General features: G+C 36.2%; 2 long non-coding RNA genes across 3 annotated transcripts in view; both read left to right on the plus strand.

The window, feature by feature from the left end:
• The window catches only part of LOC136267200 (uncharacterized), a 95,330-nt gene that overhangs the window by 23,944 nt on the left and 54,691 nt on the right, over window positions 1-16,695 (plus strand). The gene's annotated exons all lie outside the window — the stretch shown is intronic.
• Window positions 4,412-7,225, plus strand: LOC136267213 (uncharacterized). The gene is made up of 2 exons (XR_010706584.1): window positions 4,412-4,594; window positions 6,949-7,225. It is a non-coding gene; the product is annotated as an uncharacterized lncRNA (long non-coding RNA).

A 16,695-nucleotide genomic window follows, 5' to 3' on the forward strand; every position in this document is an offset into this window, starting at 1 on the left:
AATCAGAAACAATTTATACGAGCTTGATCAGGGGTAAATTACTTGAATATGTGTGTTTAAGTATAAGCTTTTACTGGGTTTTCTTACAAAACATAAACAAATTAACACTACTTACAAACCAACAATGTATTAATGATTGTGACATAGTATTATATAAAGTTACTTGCAATTGGTATTGCATCTTTGCATACTTGAACCATACAAACAACAGTAATTACAAGGCTACACATTAACACTTATAACTCATAATCTACTATTGGTCCCAACTTTAAACTCACACTGATGAATGATGGGTATTAGAGCAACATGTAAACCAAAAATAAATATAATTAAAGAATATATATTTTTGAAAATGAAGATCAAAGGAAAAAGCTACATTTTTGTGGTTTGACCTTTCCTTTGAGCAATTATAAAATATTATATATCACCTGAAAGAGAATTTAATAAGGATTTCAAAACTCTAATCCAGAAGGTTCTACGTGAATCACAAGCAAAGTTATGGCCATTTTATTGAAGACGTGTAAGCTTCATAAAATTTTCAGCAGAAACTTTGAGTGGTCATAACTTAAAGGGAGACCAATAAAATGAGCCAAATTTTGGTGTAAGAAAGTTTCTTGAAAGGGTCCATGTTTGTGCCAAATTTCACGAAAATCGAAAGGGGTCTGGATTTTTTTTTGTTGACTTGGTATGGAATGACCCATATACTGTATAATACTACCATACTGTATGATGGTTAGAGCTGTATGATATATTCATTTGTTTTAGTAGAGCGGCTAGCAACAAATTTTGATGAAATCATTCACTTTGTGATAAAAGTACTAAATTTTATGTAGAAATAGAGTAAAGTATACTAAATCATTTGAGATATGGTGCCACATCAAAATCATTGCCTTAGGGCATGTTTTGAATCTTTTAAACTAGGTTATAAGCCCATTTCTGGCTACTCGGGAAACCATACAAGTGCATCCAAAATCTTTTGTTTTTGCTTAAATAGCATAAATGTACCTCAAATTTACAAAAAATCTTTCAAAATGTGGTAAAATAACCTGTTTTAAACACTTCAAATGAACCAATATTTCAATGTTAAAAGTACAGGTATCACCCAATAGAAATAATGTATTGCACATACATGGCTTCATACACCATGACCCTCTGTGCTTCTTAACATGACAATGGAACATAATTTATAGCCAAATATATCACACCTGTGGTTGAGATCAAAAGCGCCGTGCTGTGGTATATACCACAGCAAACTGTGGTATATAACTGATATACCATGCTTTGTGGGTACGCTTACCAAATATGGTGTAACTCCACTCATTCTGCGAAATCCTTATAGTGCTACCGGGCATAAACCTCCAAACTTATTTTACTTCATCGCCCACACATTTATTTCTATATGCCACTAGATACATTCTGTAATGTTTTTATCCTTTCATGTGTTACTTTGCTCATTAATATTTCATATTTTTTTGCTTTTATGTGGTTATGCATATTTGCAGTGTCTCAGAGCGTACTTTTATAAATTGTGGTTTTCAACAAATTTCACAGAAAAATCAGTAATCTGACTTCTTGATGTCATAAAACAAAAACTAAAAAGAAATTTATAAAACCCCAACTACGAATTTTAGGCATGTCTATCTCCTTTCAGAAAATAATGAGTATATGTAAAAATTTTGAAGTATGTGAAACTAGATACATTTTTTCGAAACCCTATGAAAATCACAAAAATCACCATAACTTACTTTTAAAACATTTTTTTTACAAATCTGGCTCTACAAACTGTAGGGCTTGATGAGACCTTTCATCTACTAGAAAATTATTGAAAAACTCAAAAGTATATAAAACTAGATACGAAAAACCAAAAACCATAAATATACCATTTGCGAGATAATTGTGGTTGTTGCCATGGTGACTTTTGTACAAATATGTACAGATACATGAGTATAACCATGTGCAAACAACAGAATTAAGATGTGTGGTGTATGTCTCAAGTTATAACCAAAAATATGAAATTTAACTTTGGAAGTACATGCCCGGTTGCACTATATCTAAACGGTAAACAAGTCTCTATTAACAAGTGCTTAAATCAACCAACAATTATTCACCTGAGCAATTTTCCATGAACTCTTGTCTCCTTTACTAACTTCTGTCTCCTTCAATAATCGCGAGTAGATGGGTATGACATCACTATAGAGTCTAAAACGTCTGATCCATCAAGGATTTCAAGTCTCTAATACTGACAAGTGCCTAGAATCATTCACCTGAGCAAGGAGGATTTTCGATGAACTCTTGTCTCCTTCTCTAACTCTTGTCTCTTTCACTAATCGTGAGTAGGCGTGGCATTGCTAAAGAACCTAAAACGTCTAATCCATCAAGGATGTCTACTCAACAAGTGCTGTTTCACTATATATACCTTGTTCATGGGATGGGAAATTGGTCCATAACTTTATGTTAAAGATAAGGTAATAGACAAAGTGATTTACAAGCCAGAAGTGCACAAGACTGCTTGATAGCCACCACATTAGAGACAACTAAATTGATTATGTAGGTTATTGCTTAGGAAGATAAAATCAACCATAGAAAGCAGACCATCATAAGTACATGTAATTTAGCAATGCAAAAATGAACAAGTTATTGTCACTTTGTGCACCTGTAATTGTGTAATTCTGTTGTGGTTTTGTGCTCACATGACCCAGTTTAAATGTATCACCTGTACATCCCTAAAACTGGTCAGTATTAAATGAGTGTCTTTTATTATGTAAGCTCCAGCAATATGACCCAGTGGTGCACATCTTGAATGTTAGTGATGTTTATAATTACTTGACCAAAAGTTAACCACTACTAACGTTTATACATGTTCTTGTCACTAACAGAAACACCACAGCAACAACTATGTGGAGTTGGCAGGTTTTGATGACAAGACACTTATAGTCATGTCAGTACCAGTACCAGAAGTGACTTATTCACATGTGAAGGTTGACTTGAGGTAAGTATGGTAGTACAGTGTATACTGTAGACTTCAAAATATGGCAACTTAATTGGCTTTCAGTAAATTTGCAGAGATACTTAAATTCAATTTTGTGTGATTAGTTGAAATGATAATAATATTTCTAGCAGCTACTATAATTATTACAACATGAAAACTGACTAATTCTTAAAATTCATTAAAGCACTGTGTGGTCAAGTGAACATGCTGCATTTAGGCTGTGCAAATATCTTCTATTGCTATGTTGTTGCTGCTAAAAGTTGTGCAATAGAACTGACTTTGTCTCACTTATCAGTACCTAGTGTCAACTCTGCCTGAGCATGTTGAAGATGCTTTAATTAAGCACCACCTAAATATATTTCTGTATTTGTATAGTGTTTGGTATTTTTCTACTGAGCCCCAATAGACACAATACAAACCCCTAGGGGTTAAGTGGGTATTTGTTAGATATTCAGATTGTATACTACACATATCGGCTTTAAGGGAATGTGCTTAATTTGTAAAACTGATTAAGTTTTATTAGTACAACTCGTTGTGCTGATCAAAACTTGTTTACACACAATTTGTTCTGGCATTGATATCAGCCACCCAACCGTTCTTACAGGTACAAATGATACAAATGACAACAACTGGATTATAAGTTTTATCAACTATTTATCAGTTGAGAGGAGGTAGGACATGATGTCACAATAATTGCATGACATTTGCGTACTGTACATTTTTAGCATATGGTATAGCTCTAGTAAACTTTGAAGTTTAGCGCTGGATTTATTGTCAGAAATAGTAATTCACTAGTGTAGAAATCGTTTCATGTGATGAGCTTCATTGAGCTCCAGCGATTTTACAATGAACTTTACAATAGAGTGTTATTTAGAATAAAATCTGATCTTATTTTCAGGTACCTGTGTTATTGTTTGATGTATTCTTAGTCACTACTAGTAAATGCAATCGACTTCGGTGTCTACAATGATGCAAGTAGCTAGTATATTAGTTTTTCATCATGCAGTTATCATTGAAATTCAATTACATTACGCAAAAATCAGTTGTGTTATGACACCATGTCCTACCCTGGCTATTTATTTTGTTCAGTTTCTATAGTCAGTTACACTAGTTGATGTCACTACTACAGTACTTGCTAATAGCAATTAATTCTGTTCATACCATCCTCTGCTGTGATCATGTAACTTGAGATGATTGGCTACTGTGTTGCCTAATAAAATGAAACTGCAGAACAAAAGTGTAACAAAAATCACATAACAAAACCCTATAATAATAATAATAATAATATTATCATAAGGTATTATGTGATGTAGTTGTATAAGTTGTGGTTGAGGATGGTATGTTAATAGGATGATGTAAGAAACCCTATACTCTCTGAAGTGGTAGTTATGTAGAAGTAAGTACATATAAGGTCATAGAATAATAGTGTTTGTACTGTATATAGTTGTATTACTTATGAGCCTTATCCGAAATTACGTCACAGACATAAAAATGGCCGCTGTAGTGTGGGGACGTTCGTAACATTTGTATGGGCGACTATGGGGAGAAAATTTTTGAACGGCAATATCTCAGCCAAGGCGGAAGATATCGAGCTCTAACCAACAGGTATGGTGATAAATTTGCTGAAAGAATAGGAATCTAGCGTTGTTTTGAAAATCAACCGAAAATCGCTTTTACGTACTTATTGTAATGTCTTATAGCCATACCTGCTAGTTACAGTTCGATATTTTCCTTCTTGGCTGAGATATTGCCGTTTAAAAATTTTCGTCCCATAGTCGCCCATACAAATTTTACGAATGTCCCCACACTACAGCGGCCATTTTTATGTCTGTGACGTAATTTCGGATAAGACTCATTGGTGTGTAGTGTATGGAACTTTTCAAGTGTGGGAGATTTTACAGATTGGACATTCACATAATTGAGGCATTATGTTAAGATCACATGATCATGAACTGCATAAGTTTAATTTTGGTAATCAGGACACTATTGGCTGTACTGTATTGGCATACAGATTCACTGCTCTATCAGAGTAGATGATTAGTTTGTTAACTTTTTGCTATAGCCAGTATATGCTTTATTAGAGTATCTAATTTCCCTGCTCATTTCAAGTGAACTACACAATAGATTAAGGGGCGTGGTTACCATATCTTGTTTTCTACAGTAAAAACTGTAGCTGGGAATGTGGTTACCATGATCTGATTGTTGTTTAAGGGTGTGGCAGTGTGTTCTGTTAAAGGGAGGGTTGCTATGTAATTATTTTATACAGAAAGTACAACTACAGGTATCGACTCCCTCTTACAATAGTGTATGTGTTTCAAGTATGTACGTAGTTCGGTCTAAACATGCTTCTCTCAGGAAATTGTTTATAAGGGAAATTAACACTTTGGTATTGTTTCCTTTCAAGAAGAGGAAGATGACCAGTATGATTGAAGGTACTGTGCAGCGTTGTAAGTGGGTCAGTATTGTTGACCTGTTTGACCCGAATAATAATCCGGATGGGACCTGGATCTGACCCAGTTTAATTGAAATAGAGGCATGCCTTAAGGGCTAGATTGAAAGTTTACAAGTTCCAATAGTTAGCCCTACACTATAGAAAGGATTGTCTGCAAAAAGTAAGTTGCTGCGTATTATCAAGTGGGTGTGGCTCTACATGCACGTATTATCAAGTGGGTGTGGCTCCACACGTGTTATCAAGTGGATGTGGCTCCACGTAAGTCTACATGCAGCTACAGCAATTAAGAATTTCCAGAAGTTAGTCAAGTAGCAACACAGATTCGGTAATGCCATGCATACCCACAGAGAACAGCTGATACAATTCTGATAAGTGGGCGTGGCTCTACATATCCTGCACAGACAGCAAAAGTATATTCCGAATGATTATTATGATTATGAATGGCGGGCGTGGCTCCACGTATGTTTCTTGAGTACCTGCATTTCCACCAATACAATCGAGCTTGTTAACTTATAGTCACATGCGATCTCATCCGGGTCAGACCCAGATATTCAGTGAAGCGGAGAAGACCCACTTGACCCACACAAAATGCGACTCAAATGACCCGGATAATCCGGATGACCCGGCCCACTTACAACGCTGGTACTGTGAAAGGCAAGGCACAGAGGGCAAACACTCTTTGAAACCCCAAGAGATCCGAGTTAAGTACTGTGGCATAAAATTGTAGCTGTACATTTTACCCCTAGCCTTGTGAGTGTAGTTAGTGAGGCAGGCAAGTAGGCAGACCAATGCCGTGTATGTATAAATTTTTGAGGTATGTAATTTTTGTGGATCGATGAATTTCACCGGTTTTATTTTCAAGGATCACTTGTTTTTCACTGAGGTTATCTATTAGAAAACAGAGCTTACCTTGACAATTGTTAATTTTCAAGGATGAAAAGGTTGCAGAAAGTTGAGCAGCCGCGAACATTACATACGTCGAAAACTTTTACATAATAAATATTATGATAATCGTGTTCTGGTGATTTTTAAAATGAAAAAATAGATTTCTGCAGAATTAAATGCTGAATTGGATGCTAGGTGCACCAAGACTCTTCCTTAACTTGAAATCCTTTAGACCTGAAGTGTTGAAATAAATAACAAACACATGTTTTGCTATGTTGGTAGATTCACTCTCCCAAATCACCTACCACTATTACAAGTATCCTTTATAACATTGATGTACATATCTTAGCCCTGGTCTTCTATGATTAACCAACCCATCAGTGTAGGTGTATGTTCTATTAGAGTATTTCAATGACACTATGTCATAAAGTAGTCCCATGGAAGAACCACAGACGTGCTACATGGATATTGGTGTGTTTATTCTACCTATTGATAACTCATTAGTGTAACATGTCAGCATTAGCGTCCACACAACACACTACCTTGTGTCTTGATATTGTTGTTGTATATAATTGTTATATGTATGGATGTTTGTTTACTTTGTGGTTTTCTTCCTTTGCAGTAAACAAGAAAACTCCTCACCACTATCCCATGAACACTACTACAAGTACTACTACTACTTTGTGTAATAAACACTTTGTAAAGACTGTAACCACATGATGTTGTGGTAAACTAATTCTGTTCTTGTCCGCAAAGCTTCCTTGATCATCTTTGTGTGGAATAAAATGACAATGATTAATGTACTATATGAGAAATGTTATTGGCTATAAGTGTACTACATGTATGTGTCACTAATATGGAAAAACAGAATAGACAGGTACTATCAACCTTTTACTTAAGACCACCAAAATACAGTGACTGGCATGGCGTAATTGGAGACGATAGAAATGATCAAAACTTCAGTAAAACTTTGCTTAGTGGTCTATTAACAACACCTGACTACATGTCTGTCAAGTGTAATGAGGTCCTACATCACTGTGGTATGACAGTGGTATGGCAGATCTGGCACAGTGGAGCGTGTGTCCATCCCCTCCCCCCAAAGAAGATACAACATCCAGATACTGTAATAGAACAGTCAGTCAAATATTCTAATAGAACAGTCACCTTACATAACACTATTAAGAATACTCCATAGTTACTGAGTTAGAATCTACACATGTAGTGTCTAAGTGTACCTCATGCATGGGCACACTTATCCTACTAAGCACATGGTCTTGTGTATGCCATATATAGCTACATGTATAAGCTAGCTGAACTACTCATGATAGTCACCAGGAGCTTATAAGCGCCAAAGGTGCAAAAGAGTGTGAAACTTCAATTCAATGAGGTTGTGTGGTAACAGTGCTGAAATCCAAAGTTACCTTATATGGAACACCACTAATAGTGTTGAAACCTCACCAACCACACAGGCCATCCTACATACCTGTCATTATAAACACATTCACTAGTGCTGTGCAGCATGAAATGAGCAGTACCAGTTGTGGATCAACAGTTTTTAGCTGGTTAGCAACACTTCCCTTCTTGTTGCTGTCTCACATGCTATAAAATTAATACAAGTCTATTGGTGTCTCCCATCACTATAAGAACTGTTGCATTGCAAATGCTTCTTACTAATTGCTTATGTAACGAAACCACCAACAGGTGGCCTGTGGTGTTCCAAATAAGGCAATATTTCACTATAGAAGTCCCACATGGTTAAATGCATTCATTTCACACTCCTTCGGCACTTATAAGCTCCTGTAGTCACTTATCCCTGTGCAACTCTCACTTACAAAGCAGTATGATTTAGATTTTTTTTTTTGCATAATTAAAGCAATTCAATCTACGTTAAAATCTGAAAGCTTTGCACCCCCAAACTTCCTGTGTCTACTACCCACCTTGCCCAACCCTGAATTCACTCAAGTGAAGTGTTGTACACTATACAAAACCTCAGTCCTACTGTATGAAGATATGTTAATAAGGTCACAATACCACAAAGGGTTAGCTGTCATTTACACATTAAGTTGTGTTATATGATTGTTGTTTTAATTTACACAGAAATTATAATACAGTTGTCCATGGCCAATTAGTACAGTAGTGACCACATCCACCTCTACAGGAGATGAGGATCTGGTGATATTAGTCAGTATTCTTGGATGTGTTTAAAATACATTAAGCATGTCTTAGACATGTGGACTGGATTATAGACAGATGATCCTAACCAATGTCACCAGACCCTATACCCTAATGTGGAGGTATGGTGTGGGTGTGAGTAGTCTGTGGAGATAATGTTGCAATGCCTCCTAAATAAAAAAATGTTTAAGTGACAGATCCATATTAGGTAATACACGTACCTTATCAGGGGAAGTCCCTCATGTGATCACTTGACAACCACAACAAATCTTTTACTTCAGTAGATGTCACTACACTGGGTGGATCACATGATCAGGACACCTTTGATGCTGTGCTACCTATAATAAACCACGTGTTAACCGGGCACCAACTCTTTCTAAAGCTACAGAGCCATACTATGACACACAACATTACAAGTCTCCCTGCTATATTATACCACCTAACCACAATAAGCTCATCCATATAATTATGGGCTAACCACAAACACAATACCAGGTTCTTACATTACAGTATGTACCAATAGTTGCTGTTCTGGACATTTGAAAAGTATAGCATAATATTAATTATTGTAATAATTAGTGCATAAACGAATCTACTGCATTCGTTCAATGGTTCGAAGGGTACATCATTCAAATGGCAAAAGTGAAGTTCAAATTTTGCACAAGCGCAACCTGGCCATATTAGTGAGCAGAAGAACGTAAGAATCCAACTGCTCAACACGTCATGAATAATTTCACCGTGGGCAGTTACACTTGAGACACTAGAAAGCAATGGAAGGTGGTTGTGCTAGGTGTTTGACAAGTTAATTAGCTCACACCACGAGTGGCCACACCCACCGCTAATCATGAAGTGTAGTTGGGACAAGCTGTAGAGGAAGAATATTGGTGAGTTGTGTACTACTGTAAGGTCTTATAGCAGCAGCTATACATTTTGTTTTGTGTTTTCTCCAGCTGCTATATCCTGTTAAACAGACAAGTAATATTGTCAACGTGAGAAATTCCACTTGTCAAAGGGAGCCAAAACAAAAAAGTGGAATTAGCTACAATAGTACAATACACTCAAAATTATTCCACCTACATAATAGTAGCTAAATATTCATCAATCCTTCGAATATTGCATTCAAATCTTTGAAGCATAAAATCGACATCGATTTATGCACTAGTAATAATACATGTAAATTACTGGTAAGTTATTAAAATTTAATGTATTTCATAACTCACCAATTATTTTTGTAAATTCATTGTTTACATTAATTGCTAGGGACAAGTGAGGCACCAAAATTTTAGGTAATCTATAGCATTGTCTAACTGAACAGTCATTTTTGATGATAATCATTATGTACTATATGTGAGTGGTCCCAACATGTCCACAATACACATGGGGCTCCATGATATCTTCTGACACATGACACTGATATAAGGTAGTCATGTACATTTACTATACTAGCATTCAGTGAGTGACTAGCCAATGTTCTAACAATGGCTACTCACATTTCCACCTTTATTTAGAACCCTACAGTGTACCTACCTCAAGTCAATTTTCACATCTAAATAAGTCACTTCTGGTACTGGTACAAGCATGACTGTGAGTCTCTGGTCATCAAAGCGTTCCAACTCCACATAGTTGCTCTTGTTGTGTTTCTGTGAGTGAATTATAAAAGATAAACAAACATGCCAATGAATTTGACAACTATTTTATGCAGGTAGTGAGATTAGTGGGTTTTATATTGAAACACAAAATGGAGTTGGATGACGAGTTAAGGCTAAAGGTCAAATTTGGGGTCCCCATGGACCTTTTGTGCACTCAAATGGCTCCAACTAAGCAATTTGTGGATTAACCCAGAGGAGGATGGTCATGCGTTATAAGCCTACGAGGTAAAATTATGCAACCAAGCATTGTTCTAGGTGTTAAGGCTTGTTTAGCAGCTAGGAAAGCAGTGAGAAGGTTTGTAAGGATGCTGGGATGCTCTGGTATGGATATACAATTTTGACCTTTAGAATATTAAGAGGTATGAATGTTGAATTAGTTCAACACTTTCTTCTTTACTGGGTAAGTTTGTCCTTTACTTGTATTTTTGCACTGCATACAAAGGAGAAATTGGTGAAGAAAAATCAATTGTGTATGATTGCTTCGACGTAACATAAACAAATGCTCATAACTTGAGTATCCTTGGGTCTACTGCAACAAAACAAATATTTTCCAACTCGTCTTGAGCAGGCGAATAAGATGATATCCAGGTTGTTATTGTTAGTCCCTTCCTTCACTAAGAAAGAGACGCTCAAATATTTATGGATTTTTCAATAATACGCAAGTATTTCTCTCATTGTAATCAATGCTTTATACTGTAAATTTAGGCTTGCACAATTGTGTTGGGTTTTCGCAGATCCGGTCACATATACTCTAAGAAGATTTCTGATACTTCCAATTTCATGTAATAACCTGTGGGCCATAGCTAGGCAGCGTGTGGCTGTAAACCAGTTGCACTAAATGGAAGTTTTAACCTTTAAACCTGTAAAGAACTTTAGCAGAATGTGTGTTTACATATTACTGGCATGCTTGGTGACTTAAAAAGGAGAAACTTAACTCTTTGTGGTTAAAACTTAACATTGGTTAAAACTCTGTTAACTGGGCTACTTGGAGAAGTTTAAATGAACACTGCAGCTACAAAGGCTTATTTGCTATGAAAACTGTCAAAGGATTCCAATGCACTAGTCCATCATTGCGTGTTCTTGCCACATGTATAGTTTTGATTGTGGGTTTAATCACACAAGTAATAGATGCCCTGATGGAGAATTCAATGACACAAATTGCAAGTTGATAGGAGCAACCATTGTTAAGTAATAAATAATTTTGTAAAGGTACAGTATGTAACGTTTTGTGTGTTTCTCTACCGAAAAGCTGCTTACATGGCAGGTTTTGGCTCTACAGTTTCATGTTAGGGTAAAACCCTGGGTACCATTTTACTGATTATTACAGAACAAGTAGAATAGCATAAATTGCATAGCAATAGGAAAATTACAGCACTTTGTCTTAGGCATGTGTATTAGGACCAGTTTTCTGGCCTGTGTGGGTTTAAGGGTTATGAGGACTTTATTACTGAAGATAGGAAAATGTGACAAAGAAGATATGTGACTGGGCCTGCGATAATAGGGCATGTGGGCACATGATTTTTGCCTACTTTTTCACACTTTCATCACTCATAACGTTTTGTATCAATATGCTATGGCATTGCAATTTTCAGCTCTTAGTAAGCATTTAATTGGCATCATTATGCAAGTTACAGAATGCAAAAATACTATTCCAGTACTGAGATATGACCTGTAGAGTGATGAGGTGTAGTTTGTGCCCACATGCCCTGTTTTCGCAGGCCCGGTCACATATGCAGATTGCAATGCAAATTCATTGTGGTGATAAATGGCACAAGTCGAGTTCTATCAACTACAAATGAATGATTCTAGTTAGTCCATCACTATAAGTTTTGATTTACAACTTATTGTGATTGTGTACACATGACCAGTCATAATAAAATTACACAATAAGCAAAAACTACTTCACATTATAGCCTGTACATGTAATTGTAGTAACTGTATCTAGAGGTGTACCGATAATCGGATCGGCCAAAATATCGGCCACCGATATGGCATTTTCTTTACCAACATTGGTATCGGTACAGAACAGTAGGAGGACCAATATCGCTACCGATATTTATACAGCAATAGTTTTGTACATAAACAGATTAAAATATTGGTTTTCTATGTTATCCATGTGGCTGTTTAGTGGCAGTGCCTCTACAGCAAGTGCTATGAAAAGCCATACAAATACACACAATTCTAGTGTTCGTTGCTGGAAAGTTTATCAGTCTTAAATAAAAGAAGCAGTTATATATTTGCATATAGTACCTTTATAATATATTAGACAATGGTATGCAGCGTTTCGTTTGATGTGTGGAGGTCTCTTATTTGCGAAGAAACCTGGTATCAGGTGTCTTACTGGTAAGACACCCCACAGTTGTTTACAACCATAATGTGGCCTACAGTAATGCAATTAGCCTTTTGTGGACAATTAGTATTCCGCACATCAGTAAACACCAAGCGATTGCGAGCAGGTTATTACAAAGAAATTACACTCAGGTACGCTGTTATCGTGAGTAGCTCAGCGGATTTATAGACCATCATGGTACAAGCCATTAATTCAGTTTGTGGCCTTCGCCATATTAAAGCACACTCTGTAGACCATGCAAGACAGCTATGTTGGCACTGGCTATTCCCATTTGCTGCCATTCACACGCATCTATAATGCCTCAAACATACTTTTTCAGTATCGACTTTACAAACCTTCAGTTATTCGCGCTTCATGGCTTGCGCGCGAGCTTGCGCGACCTCACATCTTTTGCTCGCTGAAATACCCTAGGTGTTTACAATGGGAACTCTCTATACCAACTCACTGCTTCTACGCCATTGTCTAAAACACTTAGACACTCACAATAGGCGTCTTCGAGGATTTAAAAACCATCGGTGACGTCAATAATTACCTCGGCTGCGCCTCGGTAATTATTGACGTCGTCGTCACCTCAGGTTTTTAAATCCTCGAAGACACCTATTGCGAGTGTCTAACTATTACAAAGAACAGTCACAGGATAACCAAGGAAACCTACTGTACCAGCCTTCATACAAACCAATAAAATGCAGAGTAATGCAGAAATATCCATTTAAGGCTCTGTGGGAGTATGTATAAAAATGTCTGTGGGTGCCTAATTGTCTGGAGTGCACAATAGAAACCCAAGCCAATATCACCATGGCATGGAGTGAGCAATGAATATGTCCACATGTTGTTGTAGAGTAGGTAAATGTACACTTTGCATAGATTAACTATGACTTTTGTTTGTAATGCAAATATCGGATCAACTATCAGATCAACTATCGGTCATCGGCTTCTTTTGGTGGTATCTATACCGGATATTGGTACATGCCAAAAACCCATATCGGTATCTAACTGTATCACTGACCTTTGTCATGTCAACTACTGCATAAGTATCTGGCATTGCTGGCTGTATAAAATAAAGTGAAAATAAGTTAGTGAATAATACATGCACACAATACCAATTTATGTACTATAACTATTGCTGCATATGTCATGATGTTGGAGTAATGAGAATTGTAAACCTGTCCTCTTAAACCACCGGAATGTAGTGTGTGTGTGCGCTTGTGTGCATGGCGTAGGCACATGAAACAGTGATTTTACTCTATTTCACTAATAAATTCAGAGGCCCTTACAAAACAAAGTAGATGACCTTGATGTTTATGCAAAGTGCTAACTAAATATCCACGAAGCCCCTCCCCCCTTTGTTGGTTTGTTTTGTACTGTGAATATTGAGACTCACGTGATGGTAGTAAACAATTTAATCAAGTGGCATGCAACGCATATCCTACCCCTTCTGGTGTGTGTAATACTGTGTATGTGTGTGTGGTGTACATGTGTGTAGTGTACATGTGTGTAGTGTACATGTGTGTAGTGTTCGTGTAACAATACAACACACTGAACACAAGTACATTTTGTGGTTCTGTTGATTCACTAAAAGTTCTTGTCGGTGATTTTTCTCCCTATACAGTGTATATTCAATGAAAGGAAACTGTACAATACAACACAATAAACCCTATAAGGCTTGATGTAGTATGTACAATAAAGGTTATATGACATGTGTTATCACACACAAAAAGATATTATAAATTCAACAGCAAATGTGACCATCTCAGCAAGTTTGCATAACCAATTTTTTCTCTCAGTTCTCAGTGTAGAAGCAATGGGTGAGCCTATTGTGGTGAGCAGTTTAGGAATTATATTAGTCAGTATGAACAACAAAGAAATTAATTTGTATGATGACTACACTGAAAAATAAATCAAACTCACATCATTTGCATTGGTCTACAGAGTTGGAATTTGGCTTAAAAATGATCACCATGAACTGGCAAATCAATTAAGATAAGTTTTTAGCCTTTGACATATGTAGATGTATGAAGGCATTTTAAATAAGAAATGACAACTATTTTGCATATGTCTACTGCATCACATGTGAAATACATAATATGATTGAGGTTAAAGAAACGAAACTATCTCCAAGAACATGTGAATATAAAATGGTGTATAGGTGTAATTGATTTGAGATTTACCTTCCCTGAGTCTAAAACTTGTACATTGTTTTCTTTGTAGCATGAGAATTTGGTTTTCTCAAAAAGCATGGTAGGTGGGCAGGTTTTTGCTGAGACGGTCACAAATATAAATATCATCAAATACATTTGAAGTCTGCAACTTCACTGTACGTCGACAACTAAACACACATAAAAAAATACATTCAAAGATTTGATATAGTGTACTATTTAACAAATCAAGACATATATTTAAAAACTAAAATTCCAAGAGTACAGTACATGCACTGAGTCAATATGTGCCAATCAATTACTTACCGGGCTTTTGAATTCTGAAACTTCATTGTATGTTGGTATCTACAGAAAAATAGTTGGACAACCAAACATCAATATCTTTCTGAAGAGCACAATTCCATACAGTTATGAGTTTGAAAAAAGGAGGCAAACTTTATGCCATCTCTAACGTACATATTTAAATGTACACTATGCACATATACACACGTACCTCATATGTGCTTTCAGAAAAATTTCTTTTTCTATAACCAAAACACCAGTAGTTAATTCTACAATGTATGGTTACATAGATCAAAATTACTTACTGGTTTTTCAAGTATACAACTTCAGTATACGTTGGCATCTACAATAAAGAATGAATCATTTTAAGACACATGTGTAATTTAGTGATGCCACAATATAGAATTGTATATCATGATACAATATGATATACAGTGTACACTTATGCTCATCATCACTTTACTGCATATTTATGTATGGTGTTATTGAAACCAGGTCACTGTATGACCTGCTGACCCTAATTAAACTGAGGTTTGCCAAGAGCTGTATGTTTCGGCATAGATAATAGAGTACATAACAGGATAAGAAATGTAATAATGTGATGTCACTAAATATGCACATTTCTATTGGAATTCATGTACATTGTATTACATCACAAACATACTGGTTGCACTTGCTATGCTTGTATCAACAAGAAACAAATTGTTGTAATGACAGGATTTTGTAACCAACGATTGTGAAACTTCATTACAATGAACTCAAATAAGTGATTGAAGGAACTAGGATGGTACCAACCCTCAAGGAAGTTACATGTACAATAAAATAAGAAAAAAAATGGCTTACTTTAACCCTTAAACTCACAGAGAACTTTTGGGGAATGCATGTTTGCACAATATGGGAACACATGGTGACACTAGTTGGGGGAACTGAATTCTTACAGCCTACAACTACACATTTATTAAAGGTATGTTCACTGGACTACTTAGAGAAGGTTAAATGAACACTGTAACTTACTTGTTATGAAGCAATGAACAACTGTGAGTTGCGTCTCCGTGTTTCAAAATTCTTGCCACATGTATAATTCTGTTTACTCATGTGAGCTGTATATGGCCTAATAGAAAATTTATCAGCGAATCAAATGGAAGTTGTTGCAAGGTGATAGGAGCAACCGCCATCGAGTTATTGACCATTTTATAAAGGTATGTAAAGGATTTGTGTGTTTCCTTAGCGAAAAGTTATTTTCATGGCCAGTTTTGGCCTCACCATTTAGTGTTAGGGTAAACCCCTAGGTACTGTTTAATTATTGTTACATCAAAAGTAGAATGATGTAAATTGCGTAGCCATAGGATGGACGTTTCAAAAGTTACAGCACTTTGTGAAAGGCGTGCGTATTTATTTTTAAATCCAGTTTCCTGGATTATGCGGGTTTAAGAGTTAAACCCCATAACTTTCTTTGCAAATATATGTGACCATCTCAGCAAAAACCTGTCTAGTTCACACAAGTATGCATTTTGAGAAAAATGAAATTTAAAAAAATTGGTGAAATAATGCGTGTTACAAAGAAACTTTTATGTAAGTTTTAATTGAGCCATTACTCAGTGAAGGAAGACTCAAATTGATTAAACCTATTATACCATCTTATTCGCCTACTCCTGGGGAGTTTGAAAATCCTTGTTAAATTTCTGTAACTCCAATGGTTTGCGTGTCACATGCGTTCGTTTATGATGCGATAGACGTAAGCGAAACCGTTGCCATTTCTT

This window comes from Dysidea avara, chromosome 1, assembly GCF_963678975.1.
Source record: "Dysidea avara chromosome 1, odDysAvar1.4, whole genome shotgun sequence".
In the NCBI taxonomy this organism is placed as follows: Eukaryota; Metazoa; Porifera; class Demospongiae; order Dictyoceratida; family Dysideidae; genus Dysidea; species Dysidea avara.